Source organism: Achroia grisella, unplaced genomic scaffold (assembly GCF_030625045.1).
Source record: "Achroia grisella isolate CSIRO2021 unplaced genomic scaffold, CSIRO_AGI_Agris_v1 utg509, whole genome shotgun sequence".
Classification (NCBI taxonomy): Eukaryota; Metazoa; Arthropoda; class Insecta; order Lepidoptera; family Pyralidae; genus Achroia; species Achroia grisella.
The window spans coordinates 268,757-295,844 of NW_026712902.1; the positions used below are offsets into that span (position 1 = coordinate 268,757).

At 36.9% G+C, this 27,088-nt stretch overlaps 1 protein-coding gene and 1 non-coding gene across 2 annotated transcripts in view; one reads left to right on the forward strand and one right to left on the reverse strand.

Moving 5' to 3' along the window:
* LOC131846252 (prominin-like protein) overlaps window positions 1-27,088 on the forward strand; it is a 107,156-nt gene that overhangs the window by 38,252 nt on the left and 41,816 nt on the right. The gene's annotated exons all lie outside the window — the stretch shown is intronic.
* On the reverse strand, window positions 19,704-19,775 carry Trnae-uuc (transfer RNA glutamic acid (anticodon UUC)). Its single transcript has one exon. It is a non-coding gene; the product is annotated as a tRNA-Glu (tRNA).

The following is a 27,088-nucleotide window of genomic DNA, read 5'->3' on the forward strand; positions in this document are numbered from 1 at the left end:
TATTTTGGTGTACGTACCATAATTATGTTCTTATGCATGTAATAAAAAACGGTTATTTCAATATTACAAACAGACACTCCAATTTTATTTATATGTATAGATATTCACAATTATTTGTGAATTTTTTGTTTGATTTACACTACATACTAATACGATCAAAGTGTCTGTCTGTATCAATTTAAGGACCTTAAAAAAAGAACATGTAATTAAGAATTTTCAGTTTTTGGAGTTGGTTAATGATAAACAGAGAGATATCGCCGTATCAGTGAACAATGTAGAAAGTGATGGACAGCCACCAACTGGCAGTTGTCACATAGTTGTCTGTTTGTCACTCACTATAGTGCGGTGGGAAATGTGTCACTCGATCCGTGTCACCAGCGGACTGCAGGTGTATATTGTACGTGTGATGTTTTACTATATTAAAAATGCTTATGTTTTAAACTAGCTGTACCCGCGACTTCGTCCGCGTGAAAATTAACGTTATTTTTCTAAAATAAAAGTAGCCTAAGTTACACCTTATCACATCAGCTACCTGCCAATAAAAATCCGTCAAAATCGGTCCAGCCATTTCAGAGAATAACCGGACAAACAAACAGACAGACAGACAGATAGACAAAAATTGCAAAAAAAATCTTTTCGTTGTATATTTATTCATTCATTCATAATTTAAGAGCTGTGGCTCTTGTCGGTGGAGCTCCCGCCACCTTCCACGATCTTCTATCAGTCGTTTTAGCTGTTGATACGACACGACTCCAACTTTTTCTTTAACTTGCTTGAGATAGCTGTGTCTGTCTTGGTGTATATACCATATTTATATTCATACTAGTGTTTGCTCGCGGCTTCGCTCGCGTTAATTTATCCCCTTAGTGGTGCAATTTATGAAAATTCTTAGGGGATGTCTACGTCATAGTAGCTTTATGCATGCAAAGTTTCAGCCCGATCGGTTTAAAATTGACAAAGTTTCATACAAACTTTCATCCCCTATTTTATCCCCTTGGGGGTAGAAGTAACCAAAATCCTTTCTTAGCGGATGCGTACGTCATAACATCTACCTGCATGCTAAATTTCAGCCCGATCCGTCCAGTGGTTTAGGCTGTGCGTTGATAGATCACTATGTCAGTCACCTTTGAGTTATATATATTTAGATGCATGTAGTAAAAAATGATTATTTCAATATTACCAACAGACACTCCAATTTTATTTACATGTATAGATTAGACCTCTAGCAATGTATTGACCAAAATTGCAATAAATTCCACTAGGTAGTTTTTGCGTTATGCGTATATGAACATGCAGACTTACAGCTATACAAATATGCAGATTAACAGTCTAGATTTTTTATAGAGACAAAAGGTTTTATACCTTTTGTCTAAGAGCCTCTTACAATTTCAATAATTACACGGTAAGAACACTTCATTCGTTAGTCGTTAGATATACGCTGTATTTTGTATAGCTCTCATCAAAACATCATTAGAATGTGTAATAATTAATTCGACCACAACCTTGACTATACTAATATATATATTCTGAACGTGCAATTAATGAGTCACGGTGACAGTAGATGGTGGAAATGGTAATTTGTATTTAACGTTAGTATTAATTACCTACACGATTGCTTATCTGTGGACAATTTCAAGTCACTTCACATCTTTTTCTTATCTCGGTTAGCTCTCTCAGATCATTTGGTTGTAAACTTATATTTTAGAAGACATAATACAAATTTTTAACTGCAGCACATCAGTGAAAATTCCACTCATATCGGTTAAAACATTTCTAAGATTATAGCGTACATAGGCGCAGACAACACTATCATGAGATTATTAGTAACTAGCTTTTGTCCGCGGCTTCGCTCGCGTTAATTTATCCCCTTAGGGGTGGAATTTATCAAAATCCTTCCTTATAGTCATAGTCGCTTTATGCATGCAAAGTCTCAGCCCGATTGGTTTAAAATTGACAAAGTTTCATACAAACTTTCATCCCCTATTTTATCCTCTTGGTGGTAGAATTAATCAAAATCCTTTCTTAGCGGATGCCTACGTCATAACATCTACCTGCATGCCAAATTTCAGCCCGATCCGTCCAGTGGTTTGGGCTGTGCGTTGATAGATCACTATGTTAGTCAGTCACCTTTGAGTTATATATATTTAGATGTGGATTAGTGAAACCTATTGCTAGCAATGTACCATAATAGGTTGACTTCCACGTTATTCACTCTGGAAAACATCACCCCATGGGCTCACGTCACGATGGGCTGTCTGACCTGACCTGTCATGTTTATCTTATCATCCTCCACTGGTGCCCCGATCGGCACAGGCGATATTCGACGATAACGGAATGGTGCACCCACCATTCTGTTATCTTCGAATAAAAAAACTCATTGTTTGCGTTCTACTATTATGGACAGACAGCGATAACAACATTTTTATCTTACTAATATTATGAACGCCAAAGTTGTTGTTGTGTGTTGTTGTGAGTATGAATGCTTACATGGATGTTTGTTACTCTTTCATGCATATACTACGGAATTGATATTGAGGTTTCATTACAGTAGTATAGCTTATACATCAAAATAACATATAGGGTACATATTTCATGTTATATACTGTCTCACAGTGTATTTTGATATATCTGTGCTATTTATCTTTATAGGCAATAGCTATCACATGAGCTCATACTATTGTAGCAAACAATTGTAGTCATATAAATATCATCATCATCTGCTTCTTCCTTATCCCATTTATTTGGGGTCGGCGTAATATGTTTTTCTCTTCCATTCATCTCTGTTCGCAGTCATTCCGTTATCACCATATCATCTTTCACACAGTCCATCCATCTCTTTTTCGGTCTTCCTCTACCCTTATAACCATCCACATTCATATGTAACACCGTCCTTAGGATATGATCTTCTTTCCTACGCATTACATGCCCATACCACGATAGACGATTACTCTTTAACTTCTCTGACATCGGTGCCACTTTCATACTTCCTCTGATGTATTCATTCTTTATCTTGTCTATCCTCGTCACACCACACATCCATCTCAACATTCGCATTTCAGTTGCATGCAGTCGTCTCTCATCCGTCGCCTTTATGGGCCAGCACTCTGATCCATACAAAATGGCAGGCCGGATCATGGTCTTGTAAATTTTGCCCTTAAGTTTAAGGGGAACTCGTGAGTCGCACGTCGTCGCCGTAACCTGCCGCCACTTCATCCAACCTGAGTTAATCCTGTGCTTTATGGTTCGGTCTAATTCGCCATTGCTTTGGAGGAGTGAACCTAAATACCGGAAATCGGAGCAGATCGGTAATGGAACTCCATTTAGTGATATGGCTGCAGAGCCAGAAAGACCGCCAAAGTCGCAAAACATGTATTCCGTTTTGGAATTACTTATCTTTAAGCCACCACTTTCCAGCTTTTGCTGCCATATCGCCAATCTATCTGTATCTCAGCTCCCTCCTCACCAACGAGCACAATGTCATCTGCAAATAGCATGCACCAGGGTGCCTCTTATATATATCAAGGCATATTATCAACAAAAAGAGGTACGGGCTTAAAGCCGACCCCTGATGCAAGCCTACACACACTGAACTCGCTGGTATTTCCCGGGCCGACCGAACGTATGTACGAGGTTGACTGTACATAGCACGAATCAACTCCACATACTTCACTGGCACTCCTCTATCTTTCAGGGCCCACCACAAAACCGGTCTGGGTACTTTATCGTACGCCTTTTCCAGGTCCACAAACACCATGTGCAAGTTCTTGTGAGCACGTCTGTATTTTTCACACAGCTGGCGCAGTGCAAATATGGCATCTGTGGTACTTCGGCCTGGCATAAATCCAAACTGGTTTTGGGTGATACTAGTCTCATCACGCAATCGCTTCTCTATCACTTTCTCCCATACTTTCATACTGTGAGACATGAGCTTTATTCCTCGATAATTATTACAATCCTGTACATCACCCTTATTCTTAAAAATGGGCACTAGTGAACTATTGCACCATTCCTTAGAGGATCGCCACTTGACTGCAATAATTTATTAAAGAATGAAGCTAACCACTTGCATCCATCTTCTCCTAATAATTTCCAGACTTCTGCTGGTATGCCATCTGGCCCAACAGCTTTCCCATTCTTCATACTTTTCACTGCTTTCCTTACTTCATCCATACCAATCTCATTTACTACACCGATGTTTACCGAGACATCTTTTGTAGGCTCATCCCACAGATTCTCTTCATTCATAAGTTTTTCAAAATATACCTTCCAACGTGTTTTTATGTCGTCGTCTTTTAACAAAATTTGGCCTGTATCATCTTTTATACATTTCACATGCTTCATATCTTTCGCTCTTTCTTCTCTCATTTTTGTGATCCTGTATAGTTCTTTTTGACCACTGTGGTCATCAAGTGACTTGTATATTCTATCTAATGCCCTTGTTCTGGATATTGCTACTACTTTTTTTGCTTCCTTTTTAAACTTATTATAAATTATCTTTTTCTCTTGTTTCAGACGATCATTCTCTATAGGTACCTTTTGCCAATCTTTAAAAGCATTCTTCTTTTCTTTTAATATCTTTTGCACTTCTTCAGTCCACCACCATGTATCCTTATCTATTATGCCCTTTCCCTTACTTTCTCCAAAGACCTCTTTTCCTACCATTCTAATATAATGTGCTATTTCATCCCAACATTCATTCACTGTTTTTCCTTTCATATCTTTCATACTAATCATTTTGCCTACAACTTCATTCTTGAATCTACTTGCATACTCCTTGTTTTCTATCATTCGCCATTTAGTTGTAGGTGGGGGGCGTTTCTTATTTTTATTTATATGTACTTTAATTTTTAGTTCTATTAATAACAATCTATGTTGTGTGACTAAATCTTCTCCTGGTAGCACTTTACAGTCTTTCACAGTCCATAGCCTGTTTCGTCTCGTAAGGAAAAGTCTATTTGTGTCGCATGGTGACCACTTTTATAGGTGATAAGGTGTTCCTCATTTTTTTTAAACCAAGTGTTTACTATAGCCAGGTCAAATGCTGAAGCAGTTTCTAATAAAGATTCGCCATCCTCGTTTCGTATACCAATCGACCTCCCCCCATGAACTCTATCATAGTTTTCATTATGTACGCCTACATGTCCATTAAAATCCCCTCCAACATATACCTCTTCATTTTCTGGAATACCTATCATCAAACCATCAAAATCTTCCCAAAACTTTGCTTTTACGTCTTCATCACTTCCAGTCTGAGGAGCATACACACTAATAATGTTCAGAACCATGCTCTCTACTACTTTCACAGCTATTATTCTATCGCTTATCCTTTTTATATCTATGACACACTTTTTCAGCTCATTATCCAGCACTATTCCAACCCCATTCCTTTTCCCAGCACTTCCTACATAGTAAAATTTATATCCTTCTCCAATCTCTTTAGCTTTCGCTCCTTTCCATTTCGTCTCCTGTATACAGGCTACTTTTATTCTTCGCCTTTTCAATACCTCCGCTAGCTCTCTTCCTCTTCCAGTCATCGAACCTACATTCCAACTACCACACCTCATACATACTTCTCTTATTTTCTGGACTTGCTTCTTATGTTGCACCCGTCCGTTGTGGTGCAACACCCTTGTCCATTTCTCGCAGTGGCCGGGTGCTGCCCCTACGCGTCGCCTCGGGGGTACGCCCTAGTCCGATCATCAATTCGTTCACTCAAATTCATATTACGAGAGAATGGTTTTGGCTTCAGTTTTTGTTTTATGACCGGCCGCCTGCCTGACGTCAACCCTCCTTGGGCTTCTTTAAATGATCTTCTCCGGTAGTCCGGTAGCCTCACCTTACTGTAATCTTCTAGGAAGGCTTATTTGGTTTGAAATCAGAGTTTTCCATCTCCTATTTGAACTACCAACCAAGGTTGACGAGGTCCAATCCCCGGGCATAAGAGCTTTGTTTATAGTGGCGGCCCTAATTCGCCACTGCCATCTAAAAAATCATGGAGTTTTGCGCGCTATTTATGGAGGTATACCCTGCCATAAACCTCTCCGACAGACCGCTGCATTGTCCGCGACTGCTTATTGGTTATTCACAGCTAACCTCCATATCTGGGGGCCGTTCGCTATCCGCAACCTGCGACGCGTGTGGTGGCAATGAGCTTTGCCCCTGGAAATCTTCCTCCAGAACCACATAAATAAATCATATAAATACATGTATATTAAATGTATCATAAGTAAGTTTGTCAGTTTATTGTTTGCACGGTAAACATACTTTTACTTCCTATATTCTTTTTGATAGCAGTTAAGTCCCGCTGAGTCATGAGCGTAGAAATTATTTAAACAGAAATGTAGTTATCTTAATTACGTCTTGATATTTTGAAGACGTACAGCCCAATTGTGAATTATCTTGGTTCAATTTGAACACAGTGTATAATATGAATGTGGATGGATGTAAAGGGAGGGGACGCCGTAAGAAAAGATGGATGGATTGTGTGAAAGATGATATGAATAAAAGAAGAGTATGCTCAGATATGACGACCGATAGAGAGCAGTGGAAGAGAATGACATACTGCGCCGACCACAATAATGGGATAAAGGGAAGGCAATGAAGAATTTGAACGCAGTTGGTGCTGGCAACAGCCTCTTACTCCACTATATAACGACCGTTCTGGAAAGAACGTAATATGAATATTATATATATATATAATATAAAGAAGAAATAACCATAACACAAGCTCTGCTTAGTTTAGGACTAGATGGCGTTGTGTGGATTGTGGAGTGGAGTGCGAGCTGAGTTACTTGTCAGTTCTTCTCATCTCGATATCATTCCGAACTGACGGTAGATTTGACATATCATAAGAGTCTGTAATAGACCTACATGAATAAAGATATTTTGAATTTGTTTTGGTATTATTATTTGTAAGTCTGTGAGGAGTATTGTTGTTTTATTAAAGAAAAATCACAAACGACCGTTGAATTATGTTGTTAATGCGATAAACAGTTATAATCGAACTAACTGTGCCCGCGACTTCGTTCGAGTGTTATAGTCCTTCACTAAATAAAGAGAAGATATCCAATAACCTAAGGGTGATTTTACAAACTTTGAATGTCATATTTATTTATATTTAATCAAGAGCCTAAAAAATAAGTTTAAAGATTCTAGCATAAAAATTGACGATTCTTCCATACAACTTTTCATCTCCTCTTCAACTCATTACAAACCGTTTTTCGCATTCAGAAGTAGACTATGTCCTTTCTCAGGGTCTAGATAATCTGTGTACCAAATTTCATTTAAATTGGGTCAGTACTTTTGGCGTGACAGTGAGACAGACAGACAGAGTTACTTTCGCATTTATAATATTAGTAACCAGTTTTTATTAATGGCCTCGAAACGGTATCAGAATTGCGAGAAATTCGCCACGGAACTAAAATACGTTTTACCAGTCTCGTGCATCATTACCGGTATGCTATGGTCTATGGTACAGGTTCGACACGGTAAGCTCGCGTGGTACGTGTCCAATTGGATTCGGTCAAACAATTGCAGTTACGTGAGATATCCATGTCTCAAATTATAGAGCAATCAAAAAGTAACAAGTCGGCCTCGTTAGGAAGAAACGACAATTGAAAGAAAGAAAAAGAAACAATTGATCAATGGCAACGCAAGCTTATAACACTGCTAGTTTGTTCATTGTAGAAAAACTTAAAATTCATAGCGCTGACAATATTATCTGATTGCACTAAGAATGAGTAGCGGTTTCTATGTTGATTATCGCAGGCCTCTTACTTGTTATTGTGTATTAGAACTTAAAATTCATAGCGCTGACAATATTATCTAATTGCACTAAGAATGAGTAGCGGTTTCTATGTTGATTATCGCAGGCCTCTTACTTGTTATTGTGTATTAGAACTTAAAATTCATAGCGCTGACAATATTATCTGATTGCACTAAGAATGAGTAGCGGTTTCTATGTTGATTATCGCAGGCCTCTTACTTGTTATTGTGTATTAGAACTTAAAATTCATAGCGCTGACAATATTATCTGATTGCACTAAGAATGAGTAGCGGTTTCTATGTTGATTATCGCAGGCCTCTTACTTGTTATTGTGTATTAGAACTTAAAATTCATAGCGCTGACAATATTATCTGATTGCACTAAGAATGAGTAGCGGTTTCTATGTTGATTATCGCAGGCCTCTTACTTGTTATTGTGTATTAGAACTTTAAATTCATAGCGCTGTCGATATTATCCGATTTTACTAAGAATGAGTGCGTAGCTGTTTCTATGACTGTTGATTATCGCAAGCCTCTTACTTGTTATTATCAATTAAAAAAAAAAATAAAACACCTATACAAAAGAACAACACACAAGTTTATTGCTCATTCTTCTTGTGATGAATCTAAGTTCCGAATGAGTGGTACAATAAAAAATATGACTATTCAAAAGTGTTTGTAATGAGTTTATTTGAATAAATATTATAACTATTGAACAAGTTCTATGTGTAAAGATGAAATCATCTTACCATCTTACCGATCGCCATCGCCAGGGATTTCATCTCCACCCGCTGAAACCTAAGTGACATAACTTCCTCCCGGGTACACTCAGATTGTGGAATGAACTACTTGCCGAGGTTTTCTCGAGAAACTACAGCATGGGGTTTTTCAAGAAGGAGTATATTAAGGTTTCTTAAGTGTTGGAAACGCGCACGTGACACCCTGCGATGTTTCAGGCTTCCATAGACTACGGTAACAGTTTATTATCAGATGGGCCTAATATTATAAAGATGAAGAATTGGTTTGTTTGTTTGAACGCTATCCTATACTAATCTTAGGAACTACTGGTTGATATTCTCGAATTGAAAAATTATTTTTGTTTTGGATAGTCCATTTGTCGAGGAAGGCTTTAAGTTATATAACACTAGCTGTCCCGGCAAACGATGTGTTGCCTTAAAATAAAATAAAAAATTAGGGATGGACTACCCCTAACATTTAGGGGGATGAAAAATAGATGGCCGATTCTCAGACCTACTCAATACGCTCACAAAATTTCATGAGAATCGGTCAAGCCGTTTCGGAGGAGTAATGGAACGAAAACTGTGACACGAGAATTTTATGTATAAGTGTGTAGTGTAGTGTAGGTTTTTTTTTTTAAAGGATGATAATGGAATCGTGCACCCGCCTGCGCTAACGGTTTACGCTGGCGGGGCACCAGTGGAGGGTGATAAGATGAGCATGAAGTCAGATCAGTTAGCCCAACGTGACAAATTCACCGGGAATGTATCACTATGGTTTCCAGGGGGAACCGCGTGGAGGTCGATCTGAGATGGTACATTGCTAGCAATGGGTTCATTAGTTCACATTACTAACAATCCCCTTCCCCCTGTGTAGTGTAGGTTGGACTCCATTTTCCGCAATTGGCCTCTCATTCGGGCCGTTGAAACCGTTTTTATATATAAGATTACGCTAAGACCAATAGGAGCAAAACTGTAATGAAATATGATAAATATGAAGTTGCGCGTAATAGCTAGTACCACTATATTGTGCGTAGTAGTCTATTGAATACAGAAATAGCATACTTTTCAAGGGTAAATGATGGTCCTGCGCTGTATAAAGCCATTGGGTCGTATAACTCGTGCCCGTCCGCCCCCGGGGGCACATTGCGCCGGACCTTTTCTACTCCGCTTAAGGCTGCACGACTCCGACCCCTGTCCATACAATACGTGCTACTATGAAAATTTTACAATAACTATTTAAACTGAATTAAATTTGCGAATAGAATAAAATATTAATAATAATAATATTTCGAAAATACTGAGAAATTCGACTTTCACAAATAAAAGTAACTATCTTTCAATTTCCTTACTATAATTAATGAATGTAGATAAAATATTTAAATAAGAATCACTGCTGTAAGATCAAGGCTCGAGTTTCTCCTGTATCGCAAGAACATTATTGTTTGTTTGCAGTTACGTATAGCATTTGCTAAGTTATAACTTGGTTTGTATTAGCTTAGCCGTCAAATTGAAATTCAAAATATCTTTATTCATGTAGGTCTATTACAGACTCCTATGATATGTCAAATCTACCGTCAGTTTGGAATGATTTCGAGATGAGAACTGGCAAGAAACTCAGCTCGTTTTCTTTTCAAATAAAAGTTGTATATGTTTACAATAATACAGATTGATTATAAATTCAAATTAGATTAAAGGTAGAATAGAGTGACCACCAGCATATGCTATTGCAAAAGCAAATAGTCTAATCAATGTTCGTAACTGAACAGACCAGTCCCCACAAGCAGCACCCGTTCAAATGCAATTCAAGTTCAAACTCCCATCAAATGGTAAAGAAAGAAAAACATTTATTGATATAAATATACACATACACATTACACATTTGACGTAAGTACATTTTACATATATATTTAGTAATAATAATAATAACGCAGAATCCGAAAATTCTTAAACTCCTCTACAATATCATCACACACCACTACCTCTCCCACACTTGGCTAAGGCCCGTGTAGGTGAGTTTTACCTTTTAAAATTTTTAAATGAAGAGAAAACGTAATAATAATAAAGAAAACCAGCAAAAGTTGAGAGAGTGAGACGATAGAGAGAATAATAATAATAACGAAGAGACAATACGAACAAACCTGATATTGTAGTGATGGATCGGGCACTCTCGAGGGTGTTTTTGGTGGACACCACCATACCGCATGACGAGAACCTCGTGAAAGCCGAAACTGAGAAAAAGAGAAAATATCTCGACCTGGCTCACGAGGTGACCGAAATGTTGGGGGTGATGTCCACCGAAATCATTCCAATCGTTATGTCGGTGAACGGTCTTATCCCAACCAGTCTGGAACAACATCTCAGACGGTTGGGATTCCGAGGCGGCTCACTCCCGGGAAAGATGCAGAAAGCGGTGCTCTTAGATTCTGCCCGCATTGTACGCCGGTCTCTCCCTGCGGCCCTGAACCCCGGCCGACTGTGCTTCTGCCGGGGGTATGTTGCCATCTCCTTTCCTTAAGAGGGGAGATGATTTTTGAAAAAAAAAAGAAAATAATAATAAGTTTAAGAAATAATAATAATAAATTGAAATTAAATAAACGAATCTACATTCCATTCCAAAAGTCTGTTATCTTAGATACATGTACAATAGTCCGTCGCTTCCTAAATACCACAGAATAAACCATCAACCAAATAAAGTAACGAGACACTTGGCATGTCCCGTCCTCGGTACTGATCACCAGCTTAAGCTGTGAAAAACAGATAATAATAGTAAATTTATTTCATTAACCATTTATTTTTAATTAATTAAAGATGTTTTACATATAAATAATCACATATTGTTATTTATATATTTCCTTAGGCTGGGGCTGGGAACTCCTTGTAAGCATAATTAAATACTTGTGATAGGAGATCACGCTCTTCTACGTTTATTTATTATTATATTCAGAATTTGTTTCTACTGTAAATAACGTGTGTATGTGTTTGTGTGTGTGTGTGTGTGTGTGTGTGTGGAAGGGTGTTGGGTGCGAATGTATGTTTATTAAAATATTATAATTATTGTATATATATAATCTTACCCAAAATCAAATAATACCTTCTCTAATGTTAAATAACAATTTTCTTTCTTACGCATCTGTTGATTTGTATATATGTATGTATATGTACGTGTATATTTTTATATTTATAAATATTGAGTATATGTGTAAATATTTATTTAATATTATGTATTATATATAATTATGGACTAATTTATAATATTTTTTATACATTTTTATTTTATATGCTCTGCTCACATAGATCTCTGTATGCCCAATGGTTGACTGGGAGAAAATACCTCATGGTGGTAAGTCCGCCATGTTTATGTATTTGTGCATAAAACATTTAATAAATAAATAAATATTACATTATGACTACATTCCTCAGGACTGCAGTCCAATTGCACACTGTCATCCAGAACAGTACAAAATAGCTTCAATTTCGTCATAGTTTTTATATTTTAGCCACTTTGTTAAAACTTTTTATATACATATGTATGCACACATGTACAGCTCGATGTCTCGGTTCATTTGGTTCTTAGTGACACACGTCATTATTGTTACAGACATTCCTAGTTGCAATTCTGTAAATATCAATTTCCTTCAGATGGAAATTGATTGCAATCGTATTACGTAGTCTAGCCCCTGTTTTTTATTACATAGTAATTGTTATGATTACAAGCAAACAGAGCGTGAGATTACTGTGTTGATGTTTAGTTTCACTTTTTTTTCATTATAATAATAATTATAATATCTCAGGACAATTCACACAGCGCCATCTAGACCCAAGCTAAGCAGAGCTTGTGTTATGAGTACTAGACAACCGATATAAATACATGGATACATTTTTATGTAAATAAATACATATTATACATAGAAAACACCCAGACCGATGCAAACAATCATACTCATGAATACAAATGTACCGTGCGAGGAATCGAACCCACGACCATCGGATAGTAAAGCGGTGTGCTAAACCACTAGACCACCGAGGCTGTCAATTATATCTAGTTACTAGTCATATCTCAAATGAATGTGGATGGTTATAAGGGCAGAGGAAGGCCGAAAAAGAGACGGATGGACTGTGCGAAAGATGATATGGTAAGAAAGGAAGTAAATAACGAGATGACTGCGAACAGGGATGAATGGATGAGAAAACATATTACGACGACCACAAATAAATGGGATAAGGAAGAAGCAGATGATGACTAGTTATATCTCAAATAGGTAAAGTGTTTAAGTAAATTATCTAAACGGATAATTCATTTTATGACACACACGGAAAATTATGGCATTATGTGAAGCAATTTTTTTTATGGATATTAATAGACTGGTGCATCCTACTACGCTGACGGTATACGCTGGCGGGGCACCAGTGGAGACTGATAAACTGAGTATGAAGTCAATGCCCATCTTGGCAAATGTCAATTTTTTTTGTGGATGATAATGGAATGGTGCACCCGCCTGCAGTAACGGTTTACGCTAGCGGGGCACAAGTGGAGGATAATAAGATGAACATGAGGTCAGATCAGTTAGCCCATCGTGAGAAATTCACCAGGAATTTAACACGATGGTTTCCAGGGGGAACAGCGTGGAGGTCGACCTGACATGGTACATTGTTAGCAATGGGGAAATGACAATTTACCACGATGGTTTCCAGGAGGAACTGCGTGGTCATCCTGACTTGTGCAACATTCTGTTATGTGAATTTGTAACGATGGGCTAACTGAGCTCACCTCATGTTCATCTTATCATCCTCCACTGGTGCACCGCCAGCGTAAACCGTTACCACAGATGGTGCATCAGACCAGTATGAATGTAATGTAAAATCAGTAAACTTAAAATCCATAGCACTGACAATATTATCTGATTACACTAATGATGAGTGCGTAGCAATTTCTACGTTGATTATCGCATGCCTCTTACTTGTTATGCTGTAATTATTTATATAAAAAAAACATCTACTAAAAAGAGCAACACACAAGTTTCTTGCTCATCATTCTTGTGATAAATCTGCATTCCGTATGAGTGGTAGAATCAAAATATGACTATTCAAAAGTGCTTGTAATGAGTTTATTTGAATAAAGATTATTCTATTTCTATCGTCTATTAAACAAAACCCTGTATATATATATGTATATACACACACCATCTGAATCTTCGCACAAAGTTAAGAGACTGAAGAGGAGGTATGTAATGTAGAAATGCAGAAGTGGTGCTGACCTCTTCGCCCACAAATCAAGCAGCACTCATCACATCTCAAGACTTCAAGTCTTGCAACTGATCGCCGATTAAAATAGCACCCAGATATATTATGATAAACATAATAAAACTTGTTTTACGTTTGTGACAGACGATGCGACACTGCCAAATATAGACTAAGCCACTTTGTCAGTTGGGTTGATTTATTTCTGTCTGTATAAACTCTTGGGCGTCTCCCGAGTTACTTGAATGACGAGCGTTTATGGCAGTAGTATAAACACCTATATAAATATAAATTGTAAATACTGGCTTTAAAAAGAATAAGTAAGTCAATTGAGTTTCTTGCCAGTTCTTCTCTATTGGATCTATATACCGAACTTATTTTTTTTTAAAAGCCAGTTTATTTACAATGTATTTTTATATAGGTGTCTATGTCTAACATTAAATGAAAATCCCGTGCATGAACAACTATTGCCATGCACGCTCGTCATTCAAGTAATCGTTTAGTGAGTAATAGGCTTTGTTCAGTAAATATGATTTAACAGATGTTTTGGATTTATTTGAGGGTAATTCCAATATATCTTTTGGTATCCGGTTTCATATTTATAAACTATAAATGGCGCTTTTGGAAGAATGATTAATGTTTAGTCTTGTTTAAACAGAAAATGGTTTATTTGAGTAATTATCTAAAGAACATATACACTTACGTTACGTGTGAGCGGAAATTGGTGTAATTCCGTGTTATAATAATTTGTTTATTACATGTCTTAACAAATTTGCTCTGTCTTTGCAGGTAAGAGACGGCATCCAAGGTGTAAGTTTACTTGCACTACTTGTTATCCACGATTGAAAGCGGAAAGGTAATATGTACTTTACTGAGTCAGTATAAGTAACTTTAAAACGTAAGCAATAGAATTTAAATTGAATCGTATTACACAATCAGTTACTACGTTTAGATGTCCGTCTTATTGTATTATAATACCAACCAAAAGAAAGGAGATAAAATGCTTATGAATTTGTGGGGCCCTGGTCTAAGTCTAGTTTGGGACCTACCTAATTATATGACTCAACTAAAAAAATACATCGACCAAAAACAAGCGACCAGAAATTCCCCGTTCCTTTCGATAGACGCGCACTTGCATGAGTTGATTGATCTCAGGGTTGCCGACTTTATTCTAATTATCGTTTGAGTGAGGACTGAGGCCCTATGTATCCTTGGGGCCCTGGGCTGCAGCCCAAAAACCCTTAGGTAGATCCGCCCCTGCTTATGGTAATGTTCCTCACTTTGATTCCAGCGTAAGGGTTTCCAAGATTAGAACTTGGAGATTTATATAAAACAGTATCAATGATACAGATTACAACTTGTCTAATACAGATAACGAGTAATTCATTATAGTTCAATATTCTCTACAACTTTTATCTATATATTTTTTTCATATTTCCTACCGTTATCGTGTTATTTTGAAGAGAGGCGTTTTTCAATTATTTTTTAGAATAGAATAGAAAATCATTTATTCAAATAAACTTAAGTTAAGCACTTTTGAAAGTCATAACAATTTTTTTTAATCTACCACTCATTCGGACATTGTCTCGTCACAAGAAGAGCGAGCAAGAAACTTGTGTGTTGTTTTTTTAAATAATCCTTGTAAGTTCACATTTTGTAAGTCGAAACGTGTGAATACGAACTACCAACCAGCACAAATTTATTAGGGTCAAATATAAAAACACAATAATATTAAATCAGTCGTAGTGATAAGAGCAGACCAGTCCCTACAAGCAGCACTCGTTGCTGCACTGCGCTCGACCATATTTTAGGGACCCCAATGACCCGGCCACCACGCCGCCACATGTCTGGACATTTTAGTAAGCATTGACTACTCATTCCACTCGACCACGTTTTTTTTAATTTTTTCGTCCTTTTCCCGTCAACTTAATCGACTTCCTGACTATTATTATTTACGTTTTTTTTTTATTGATGACAATGGAGTAGTGCACTTGCCTGCGCTAACGGTTTACGCTGGCGGGGCACCAGCGGAGGATGATAAGATGAGCATGAGGTCAGGTCAGTTAGTCCATCGTGAAAAATTACAAGGAACTTATCACCATGGTTTCCAGGCATGGTACATTGCTAGCAATGGGTTCTTCAATCCACATTACTACCATCCCATTCCCCTCTTATTGTTATATAATATATTGCGTCAAAACTGGCCACATCATGATTTAATTTAATATTTTATTACACTACTAGCTGTCCCGGCAAACGTTGTTTTGCCATATAAATTAATAACGCTATAAAAAAAATTACCGCAACAAGTCTTGTGGTTACTTCCGACATTTGATCACTGCACACAAACTGTTCTACGGGTAAAGGTTCTTCAGAAGTAAACAGCTTTATTATATTTATATTTAATTAACATCAAATTTGATTTTTTTTTTATAACACAAGGGACAAACGAGCATGCGGCTCACCTGATGGTAAGTGATTACCGCCGCCCATGAGCACCCGTAAGACCAGAGGAATTGCAAGTACGTTGTCGGCCTTTTAAAAAGGAATAAGCTCTTTTCGTTTAAATATCGTAGTGGTTCAGAAATACCATTGCTGGAAGGTGAACAATGTGGTTGTGTGGTGTTGCTTGTGGGGACTGGTCTGTTCGGTTACGAACACTGATTAGACTATTTGCTTTTGCAATAGCATATGCTGGGTCTATATAAGGTCACTCTATTCCAAATTTGAATTTATAAATGAATCTGTATTATTGTAAATATAAATATGTACAATATTTATTTGAAAAGAATACGAGCTGAGTTTCTTGTCAGTGCTCATCTCGAAATAATTCCGAACTGACGGTAGATTTGACATATCATAAGAGTCTGTAATAGACCTACATGAATGAAGATATTTTGAATAAGAAAAAAACATGTCAACTCAATTATAACAAAGTTAATTATCACAAATCTAAAAAAAAACTACTCAAAATTTGAGATTTTTATTTTATTTTCTTGTTTAGTTTAATTATTGCTACTTCAGCGGATAGTTTCCAGGAGTTAAGCAGCACATATAAGTGTAAAGATCTGAAAGATGTATGGCTTTTATACAATCTCTCTCTGGTATATAAATTGGCCATCTGTTATGAACAGTATGCGGCTGGGTAACTCCCAAAATGATCGTAAAACGGCCATATAAAGCGCATTATGACTGGCTTTGTGTTACATTGTACATTTCATATTTACTGTCGCCGACATAAAGTATATCTTAAAGGAGTGATGATTGAACAAACTCTGTACTCAATTTGCCAGAAAAAAGATTCAAAGGTCTTAAATATTTCCTTTGTAAAAGAGCTTATTATAAAATTGATGAATTTATAAATGATAATAATGTTTTTGTAGAAAATATCTAACTTAAAATTCATAGCGCTGACAATGTTATCTGATTGAACAGAGATTGAGTGCGTAGCGGTTTGTATGTTGATTGTCGCATGCCTAATCCTTGTTACAATAAATCTAATTAAAACAATACTTATTTAAAAGAGCAACACACAAGTTGCACACGGGTGCTGCTTGTGGTGACTGGTCTGTTCAGGTTACGAACACTGATTAGAGTTTTTGCTTTTGCAATAACATATGCTAGTGGTCACTCTATTCTCCCAAATTTGAATTTAAATGAATCTGTATTATTGTGTTCATGTACAACATTGACACTAGAATACGAGCTGAGTTTCTCGTCAGTTGTTCTCATCTCGAAATCATTCCGAACTGACGGTAGATTTGACACATCATAATAGTCTGTAATAGACCTACATGAATGAAGATATTTTGAATTTGCTGGTCGATCGGAACACATCTGTGTGCCGGTCGATGTATGTAAACAACGGCATGTAAGCTAACGATAGCGGTGTCTGGTGTGCGGGCAGACTGCGCTGCAGCCCAGCGGGTATCGATCCAGGCATGCACCGGCTCCCACCTCCCGCCCACCCGCGCACCCCGCCGCGCACCCCCCGACGATCCCGCGCACCCCCAACCCCGTTTCAGCAACAGGCTACATTACAATTTGGGCTGCGGAAGTTCAATGAACCTTCGATACCGGGCAGGTCTCAGTAGTTAATGCGACTATGATATACTCATTTGTCAATAGGTTCACTTTCACGTGCCAAGTGGACTGTAATTTTTGGTAATTGCTTATTTGCTGCGTGTGAGGTCTCAATGATTTATAGAAATAGAAGTAGAAATAGAAATAATCTTTATTCAAATAAACTTAATATAAGCACTTTTGAGTAGTCACATTTTATGAGTAGTACTCCGTCCAAATCTAGTGTATGACTTCAATTTTGATCTTTCAGTAAAAACGGCATAAGATAATATTACATAAAAAATAAAAAAACTCTCGCTCAGATTATTTTTAATATTCATATAATATTTTATATTACAAGTGCAATAAAGAGAATATATCTATACATATAAATAAAATTGGAGTATCTATTTTTAATACTGAAATAACCGTTTTTTACTACATGCATATGAATATAAATACGGTACATGCACAAAAATAACATTTTTTACAATTTTATTCGATCTCCTTTAATATATTATATAACGCAGCATTTAATATGGTTGAGTGCAATGTTGGCTGGCTCATCCGTCATACTCGTGAACGGGTGCTGCTTGTGGGCCGGTGGTCCCTCTATTCTCCCAAATTTGAATTCAAATGAATCTGTATTATTGTAAACATGTATAACATTTATTTGAAAAGAATACGAGCTGAGTTTCTTGTCAGTTCCTCTCATCTCGAAATCGGTAGATTTGACATATCATAAGAGTCTGTAATAGACCTACGTGTATGAAGATATTTTGAATTTTTGAATTTTAATTAAATATAGATAGTGAACTAACTCTGTGGTGATTGAAAACATCGTCAATAAATAAAATTATTAGTAGATTAGTTATAATTAGAGGAAAACAAATGCACAGCGGGGAGTCTATATTTACGTTGCATTCCGCGGTTTTTCTATATAATATATATACGTATATATATCTATATATATATATATATATATATAAATAAAATATATATATATATAAATAAAATTGGAGTGTCTGTTTGTAATATTGAAATAACCGTTTTTTAGTCCATGCCTATGAATATAAATACGGTACATACACCAAAATAACATTATTTACAATTTTTGTCTGTCAGTCTGTCGGTCTGTTTGCTCCGGCTAATGTCTTAAATGTCTAGACCGATTTTGACGGGACTTTTTTAACAGGTAGCTGATGTAATAAGGAGTAACTTAGGCTACTTTTATTTTAGAAAAATCAAGTTAAATTCCACGCGGACGTAGTCGCGTGTAGAGCTAGTACGTTATATAATCCGATACATCGAACTAGTCAGTACAACCACATTGTGAAATCACCTTCCAGCAATGGTACTTCCGAACCGATACGATATTGAAACCTTCAAGAAAAGAGATTCCCCTGGTGTTGCGGGTGCTCATGGGCGGCGGTAATCACTTACCATCAGGTGAGCCGCATGCTCGTTTGTCCCTTGTGTTATAAAAAAAAGAAAGTATTATTAAGTTTTATCTAAGCACTATTTCTTTGCTTTGCTTATTTTAGATGACAAGGGGGTGGGGGAGTCTAGATGATTACGTCATCGGGAGTTATTTACTTTTTTACACGAATGGCAACCCTCACATTGATTTGCTAAAAAACAATACATTAATTGAAAAATGTTTACGTAAGCATGGGGGGAGGGGGGTAAGAGCTTTGCTTACTTTTGCTAACAATGGGGTAATGAAGGGGGTAATTAATTGTAATATATCTGCTTTCGTAATACTTGAACGGCCCCTAACTACATAAACGATTATACGAGTAAAATAAATATTTATCGCACCGTATAAACTTTGAACAAAATAAACCAAAAATAAATCGGGTAGTAAAAGTAAAATCTTATAAATGTACAAAAAGTATATTCCCGTACCGGGAATCGAACCCGAGCCTCCTGGGTGAAAGCCAGGTATCCTAGCCACTAGACCATACGGGAGACGGTGAATGTGACGAAATTGTGTATCACTAGACCGCGTACACAATTCATTCATATAATAAAGAGTAATATATTTTTATGATATATTAGAGATTAGATATATATATATATATAAACTAGCTGTACCCGTGACTTTGTCCGCGTGGAATTTAACTTCAGTTTTCTAAAATAAAAGTAGTTACTTCTATCACATCAGCTACCTGCCTGTATATCGTATTTATATTCATATGCATGTAGTAAAAAACGGTTATTTCAATATTACAAACAGACACTCCAATTTATCTATACATATGAATAAAATTGGAGTGTTTATTACTACATGCATATGAATATAATACGGTACATACACCAAAATAAGATTTTTTACAATTTTTGACTGTCTGTTTGTTCCGGCTAATCTCTGAAATGACTGGACCGATTTTGACGGGACTTTTATTGGCAGGTAGCTGATGTAATAAGGAGTAATTTAGGCTACTTTTAGAAAAATAAAGTAATGTAAAATTCCACGCGGACGAAGTCGCGGGTACAGCTAGTATTAAATAAAAAATTCAAAGTAAACGAAGTATTCTGTGCAGTACATTTGTGGATGGTTCAGTCCCCCAATTATCCATGTTTATTGTGAGCCCTACTTAAGGGTCGAAAGTCCCCTCGACCTTTGTATAAGCATTTCAGCCAGTGTTCGGAAGGCATCAGTCCGGCAGTAATGAGTAGCTGTCGACATAACGGGGCTCCAAATTAGTGTTGCCAGGTGTCCCGATTTACGCGGGACGTCCAGATTTTCAAAAGTCTGGGGACGCGTCCCAATTTGTACCTAATCGGGACGTTAAATGTCTGATTAAGATTAGACAAGACTGATTACTTGTTATGTAACATTAAATACATATTTAATTTAAGTAATTAATATAGTACTATTGGTAGAGCTCACATAAATATTGTAAAGAAATCCGATATTTTAAAATGATATTAAAAAAAGGTAGTTTGTGTTTAGTACTAATGAAGTATCCAATGTAAAGATTATTACAAATATTGTAAATAGCGCCATCTAGTATTCATAGACCGAACTAAGTTGTTTGTCATAAGATAACCGTTACCCCGTTTCTCTCCTTACTACACTGACTTCGGTCTATAAATACCGGAGGTCGGTAGTTGAATAATCCCCCGTCCAATTCAAACGGGGACCGATGTTACGACGGCCTGAGCCGAGGTTCGAACCCCTAGCGGTGCCCTCAGACTAAAGTCGTATCCGTCAGGCGGGAGTTGGCCTTCAGCCGCTCCATAAGTCCTTCCGCTGGTTTGGAGTGCCATCTGCACTCGCCCCCTATCGTCCGGTGAAGCTGTAAAGGCCAGCTGCGGCCAACAGCATTAGAGTAGTCCGAAAAAAACTTTGAATAATCCTCTTTCGTTGGGTGAGCCGCGGCATTCAGTCGACGAGCGCAGAGCGTGCCGGTTGTGTTTTGGATACTAAAGTGAATTGTATTAGAAATGGGTTTATCCCGGTCTTAGTTGGGCCTGGGGGGAAGCTGCAAGTAGTGAAGGTGAGTGTTAATGCATTCTAAAAGGCCTTTTAAACCTACACCCGTGTCACAAGTCACGGGCGCTACTTGGGGTTTCTCTTTCGGTTGCCGGCTTCAAAGCCTAAGTCGTCATTCATAATTTGTACTTCTTACACTGTACTTGCACTAGTGGTTTAAATGCAATAAATTAAACCTACACTTAAAAACCCCTTGTTTTTTATTTACTGTACCGATCCGCAACCCTAAATCCCGATTTTTTGACCTCGTGTACCGGTTTAAAACAAATCCGTCCTGGCAACACTACTCCAAACATCTACACGTTTTTTCTCTCCAAGGGTTATGTAAAGTAGGTTATTCTTGGATATCCTTTGTGTGGGCGAAATCTCACTCACATCTCACTTGTTAAACTTATAAATCTATACATGTAAATAAAATTGGAGTGTCTGTTTGTAATATTGAAATAACCGTTTTTTACTACATGTATATGAATATAAATAATGATAACACCAAAAAACCACTTTTTAACATTTTTGTCTGTCTGTCTGTCGGTCTGTTTGTTCCGGCTAATCTCTGAAATGGCTGGACCGATTTCGATGGGACTTTTTTTGGCAGGTAGCTGATGTAATAAGGAGTAACTTAGGTTGCTTGTATTTTAGAAAACTAAAGCTAAATTCCATGCGGACGAAGTCGCAGGAACAGCTATCATATATAATACCATTATGTACCGCCAGAGAATACTCATGAATTCATAATTGATTACAATTTGCAGATAGGAATGTACTCACGCACTCTTGGCACATTTCATATGAGGGAGCGGTCCATTATTATATAAGTACGTGATATGTAATTTGCCACAATGGGCAGAAATTCGAGATACATCTTATACGTATATACTGTGAATAATTAACATTAACTGGAACAAATTAAAATTCAATAGCAATTTATATCGAGTGAGACTCAAATTTACAAACATTTTGATTTACCACAGTATATGTATGTTTTTTTTATTATTATTATTTAGATAATTCACACAGCGCCATCTAGTCCCAAACAGATTTTGTGTTTTGGGTACTAGACAACTGATATAAATACATATTTATTATACATTGAAAACAGTCAGACCGATACAAACAATCATACTCATGAATACAAATGTTTGTGCCGTGCGAGGAATCGAACCCGCGACCATCGAATAATAAAGCGGTGTGCTAAACCACTAGACCACCGAGGCTGTCAAATGAGTTCTTAACGAAATGAAGTCAAGGCGATAATGTAAGGTTAATCGAACTCACGCATATTTGTATGAATTTATACATATATATATATAAATAGCACGATATACCGAATCTCTGTGTCTAAACTACATTAACATCTACATACATATGTTTATACTAGCTTTTGCCCGCGGCTTCGGCCGCGTTAATTTATCCCCTTAGGGGTGGAATTTATCAAAATTATTTCGTAAGCATTCACGTCATAGTAACTTTATGCATGCAGTCTCAGCCCGATCAGTTTAAAATTGACAAATTTTCATCCCCTATTTTATCCCCTTGGGGGTAGAATTAATGAAAATCCTTTCTTAGCGGATGTCTATGTCAGAACATCTACCTGCATGCTATATTTCAGCCCGATCCGTCCAGTGGTTTAGGCTGTGCGTTGATACATCACTATGTTAGTCACCTTTGAGTTATATATATTTAGATTAATAAAACAATACTTTTTGATACATTCCTTTCGTATTACTCGCGGTTTTCGGCTAAGAGATAAGGACCGAAGTGATCAGTCTGTTACTAATCTTCATCTAAGACACGCTTTTCCTCTTAAAATTATTGGTTTAATTTAAATAAGTAATGGTTTAGTTTAATATAAATAATTGGTTTTTTATAAAACTATACTTAGACCCACTCCGTAACAGTGCACCTAAGCTTTTTTCATTTTACCTATACACAAATAAAATAGAACTACAACAGTTAGGACGATACTGAAGTTTGTATAGCTCTTATCGGTACGTCTGCCAAAAATTCTTTTGTAGTACAATAAGCCAATAAATCTTTGAGCCCTTTTTTAAATAATCTTTCTTCTTTATGCTCTCCAGGATTTTTGTTATAAATCAGTATAGTTTCAGGTCAGCAGCGCGTGATATACTTTGTTTTGTAACATGTAATGCTCATATGTACTTACATTGGGAAGCGCAACACATGCGCGCCAGTTAATCAGTACCCACTAGAGCGTGAAGTACGCACGGCCAAGGTTCGAATTCATTGTTATGTACGTAATACATATACTCACATATACTGAAGGGGGTTTTTGTTTGTTTGAATGCGCTAATCGGTGACCAATCAAATATGGTTTATAAAGTTTATAGCCCAATGTAATTTATTAATTATCATGGTTTACACAATTTATTACTTACTTAATGAATTTATTATTTTAATTCTGCTGCAATTAGCATGTGTGAGACCACAAATATTCGGCGTGGAAACTTGGCTACCGGCGACCAAACCGTCGAAGAGTCAACACTAGCTGTCCAAGCTGTATACAAACTCTATTCAATGCCTGATGATGCGTGACTCTGAGATTGTTGATGACGCAATATGACCACGTCTCTGTTGTAAGTCATCACTGGCAACACACATTGGTCGTAAACCTTCGTTGAGATCGCGGAAATTTGGACGAAAAGATATATCATAACTTCGAACGCTGCCCAAGTTTCCACACCGAATATCTTTGATAGTTTGCCCTAACATACGTAGTGATCGACAATTTCGAGTGTAGAATCACCGATTTTTAAAATGGAATGACATAAATTAATCATTTATGTTATTTTGTTTAAAGAAATGTGTGAGACCACAAATATTCGGCGTGGAAACTTGACTACCGGCGACCAAACCGTCGAAGAGTCAACACTAGCTGTCCAAGCAGTATACAAACTCTATTCAATGCCTGATGATGCGAAACACGACTCAATATGGGTGTATACTCAATAACGGTCGGAATTTGATCGCTGTTAGAGCAGGTCATAACGGTCGGTAGTAAAGTTTCCACACCGAATATTTATGGTCTCACACATACTAATCGTAGCGGAATTAAAATAATAGAAATCCATTAAGAAGAAATGGACTTCCGCAAAATGATTCAATTTAGGCGCCGAGCAGAGTAAATATCAGCAAAGACTTACTCTTACATCTGTAGTGATTCTGTACTAGGTCATTCAATATCTTTTTCATTATTTGGTCAAGGTCACTTATTTTACACGGACGAAGCCGCGGGTACAGCTAGTATAGTATAGCTATATATATAAGTGTTAGTGCGTCTGTATCAACTCTTAGCTTGTGTATTTTATAACTACAACATTCTAAGGCCTTTGGAGTCGATTCATAAATGAACGGAACATATAATTACTTAATTCTAACTAGAGATGTGTCAACTCGAGTTACTAACTCGAGTTGCGGTGAATTCGAGTTAACTCGAGTTGAATTCTGCCAACTCGAGTTGGAAGTATTCAACTGGTAAATGAATCGAGTGAAAGAGCGAGAGCATGATTCTGTTGTCAAACTGACAATGGCATAAAATTTTCCGATCATTTCATATCATACAATTTTCACTCGTCACAAATGTTTCAATATTGATTTGAGGTCGTTATCATTTATTTTCCGCATATTCGTCCGGTTATGTTATCATTAAAATAATTATGCGTTTTATAAGTCCTTCCGCGGCTTTGACGTGCCATTTCTACTCATCCCCTATGGTTCGGTGAAAAATTAAAAAAAAAAAGATTAGTTCGAAAAATAAAAAAATAACTCGAGTTATGTTTATTACGAGTTAGCACATCTCTAATTCTAACTGCCAGTAGCCACTTCATTACGTAGGTGACAGTTATGACCGTGAAATAACGGCGACAATGGACAGTGGACCGTCACCAACGGTGTGGTTAATTTAGTGTTTTCACAACTTTCGCTGCGCAGTACAATCATGAGGAACAGCACGTTTTTTTATACCATTCAGTGACTACAAAGTTGCGCGGATCTTTTTGGAAAATGCTCATTGTTTTTTGCTTTATTCATGACCTCTGTTATTAATCTCGACCTTCACGCCCTGGATTTGCACGGGTGTACATGTATTATATATGTAAACCTTCCTCTTGAATCACTCTATCTATTAAAAAACCGCTTCAAAATCCGTTGCGTAGTTTTAAAGATTTGACGATAGACAGCAATAGTGACTTTGTTTTATATTATGCAATGATAATGGAAGGTGTACCCGTCTATGCTAACGGTTTACGCTGGCGGGGCACCAGTGGAGGATGATAAAATGAGCATGAGGCCAGGTCAGTTAGCCCATCGAGACGCCTTCACGAGGAATGTTACGGTTTCCAGGGGAAACCGCGTGGATGTCAACCTGACATGGTACATTGTTAGCAATGAGGTTATTAATTCAGATCAGGGATGGTAGGGAGCTCCGTAACCGTAACCGAAACTATCGGATATCCGATATAAAAATATATTCGTAACCGTAACCGAATCCGAAATAAAAGTTTCGGATAATATCGGATAGGGACGGAGCCTAATTGAGACACGTTATGTAACCATTTTATTAGCTATTTGTATTTTACTTTTGAAATTCCTTATAAAATTAATATCCATTACCGAAATTATCCGAAACTAACGGATAATCCGAAATAATTTCATATCCGGATCCGTATCCGTATCCGGTATAATAATCATTCCTATATCCGAAACCTATCCGTATCCGATATTTCATACCCATAACATCCCTGATTCAGATTACTAACAATATCCTTCTCCGGCGGTAGATAAAAAAAAATGTAATGACTATTCAAAAGTGCTTCAATGTAAGTTTATTTGAATAAATGATTTTCTATTCTTATTCTATTCTCCCAACGCATACAGTTTATTCTGTAATTATCGACCCACCCCGACTTCGCTTTTTGAAGCGACTTTTTTTAAATAGAGTGATTCAAGAGGAAGTTTTATATGTATAATACATGAACACCCGTGCGAAGCCGGGGCGAGTATCTAGTTTAGTCTAAATACATCTTAATGTAATCTTAGATCTTATTATTTACATTCTCATTGCATTGTGTCCCATGTGAAGGTAAGTGATCTCAGTTGCATTACACTACCATTGTCATCTGCCGAGGATGTATGCATATAATAATCTCACACGGTCAGATATGAGTGTGTGGTGCCCTTGACTTCGTTACCTTAGTTTTTAATTCAAAATTCAAAATATCATTATTCATGTAGGTCTATTACAGACTCTTATGATGTCAAATCTACCGTCAGTTTGGAATGATTTCGAGATGAGAAGAAAGAAAACTAATATAGAAATGGGTTTAGGTGAATCAGAAGTATGTACTCTGTCTGTCTGAACAACTAGAGTCTTGGTTGTGAAGTATACTTTAACAATTTTTTTAACTCGTCTGCTTTGCTTAAGATGCAGAACACCCTGTCCAGAATGAAAAAATGTTTGGTATAACAATGTGCATGGGTGGATACTAAAGCAGTCCAAGTCCAAGTCCATTGGTCCAGTTGACCAATTTCATATCTCCGGCGCAAACCAGGGCAGTAAAGAGGAGGCAGGCAGGCACTTATCAAAATTGTATTTGATATATTTATTGCATTAATTAAAAATATGATAAATTACTATAAACTAGATTATTTGAGAAACAAAATAATCGTAAATAAAACGTCATATTATTTAATAAATAGGATATATTAAATAATTTTATACAAAACCGGTGTAATATTAAATAAAAATGTTTCATTTATTTCATAG